At 36.0% G+C, this 1,421-nt stretch overlaps 1 protein-coding gene across 3 annotated transcripts in view; it reads left to right on the forward strand.

The window, feature by feature from the left end:
- Positions 1–768: 768 nt before the first annotated feature.
- Positions 769–1,421, forward strand: part of LOC144956115 (metabotropic glutamate receptor 2-like) — a 74,988-nt gene continuing 74,335 nt past the window's right edge. Inside the window, exon 1 of one of the 3 annotated variants that reach the window (XM_078886471.1) lies at positions 769–887. The gene's annotated coding sequence lies outside the window, so the exon portion shown is untranslated. Of the gene's footprint in view, positions 888–1,089; positions 1,377–1,421 lie in introns of those variants that run through there. The other 2 variants (XM_078886468.1, XM_078886469.1) reach the window with 2 other exon arrangements.

Consider the following 1,421-nt stretch of genomic DNA (forward strand, 5'->3'; position numbering starts at 1 on the left):
ACTGGGTAGCTTTCGGGTTTGAAGAAAAGACCGTTCCGCTGAGCCACGCTGCCCCGAGTCTGACTGATATATTATTTTAGTGAGAACTAATCACCCAAATGGCGGTCTGAAAACAGTAACAAAAAACTGAGTGACTTGAAATCTATTACCTCTCTACGTTCTCTAAATATTTCGCTCCAAATTGTCGAAATTCCCGATTTTGCGATATTACTTAAACCGATTTTTTCCTATCTTTCTCTCTCAATCTTTCTCTTCTCCCCTCGTCCATTCAATTCAAGCGCCTCTCGCAACTCACCACCAGCCTCTCTCGTTCATGACTCACTTTACTTTATCAATGGGGATAGACATCTGCTACCGCTGGTATTACATAGGTCTTACAAAGGATCTCATTAAAAATCGGTCGCGGTGTTTAGCCGTCCTCGTCGTCATTACAATCGCGTACGATAAATCACAGTCTATTCTATCTATCTCTCTTGCATGGTTGCCAGTTTGGCATTTTTAGTGCCAAATTGTCCAAATTTGGCACTTTTTTCCTGTGGTTGGCAGGAAAGCAAATCGGTTGGCAAGTTGGCACTTTTTTTGGCATTTTTTGGGACAGAGAAAATTAATATAATATTTAATTATTTTTATTATACATAATTAGAAAGAAAGAACGTGTCAAATCTTACTTTCAATTCCCAGTATTTGCATGTTCGTTTTGTGATTTCGTTCTCACATAAATTATATATTTGGCTACAACAAACACAAATCTGGCTTCAGCCTTTCCGGTTCCAGTCTTAATTCTTTGACAGGTTTTGAAACTGAAAGTGAAACTGTTATGCCTAATTAATGTGGCTTGGAGTTTGATATTTCTTTGGTGTTTTATAAGTCACAGTGGTCAACATCAGGTAAGCCAGCAATTTGTTTATTCTTGAATTTACACATGTAATATTTCACTATTATGAGTACGTGAAACGAAAATCCCTATTTTGAAAGGTTTGGCAAGTCTTCGAAGAATTTGGCAAGTTGTCCTGAAAAAAGCTGGCAATCTTGCCTCTTGGTTATTTTATCATCATCATGTCTCGCTTGACTCACTGTCGCACGTGTAAGCAGAGTGCAGTATAATGTGGGAAGCTCTTATTTGCCAATAATATAATAATATCTGTATAAGTATAATTTGACTTTTGAATGTATTGAAAAGGATGGAAACGCACATAGTTATTTCTGCTGAATAATATAATTTGACTTTTGAATGTATTGAAAAGGATGGAAACGCACTTACATAGTTATTTCTGCTGTATAGTATAATTATTTGGCTTTTGAATGTATTGAAAAAGAATGGAATCGCACACAGTTATTTCAGGTCCTTGGAGAAGATAGAGAGTATTGAAATCCGAGTGAGTAAAATAATTCAAAAGTAGTTATTAGACTTTTTTAAAAAT

Source organism: Berghia stephanieae, chromosome 10 (assembly GCF_034508935.2).
Source record: "Berghia stephanieae isolate SIO BIC M18660-M18661 chromosome 10, UCSD_Bste_1.3, whole genome shotgun sequence".
In the NCBI taxonomy this organism is placed as follows: Eukaryota; Metazoa; Mollusca; class Gastropoda; order Nudibranchia; family Aeolidiidae; genus Berghia; species Berghia stephanieae.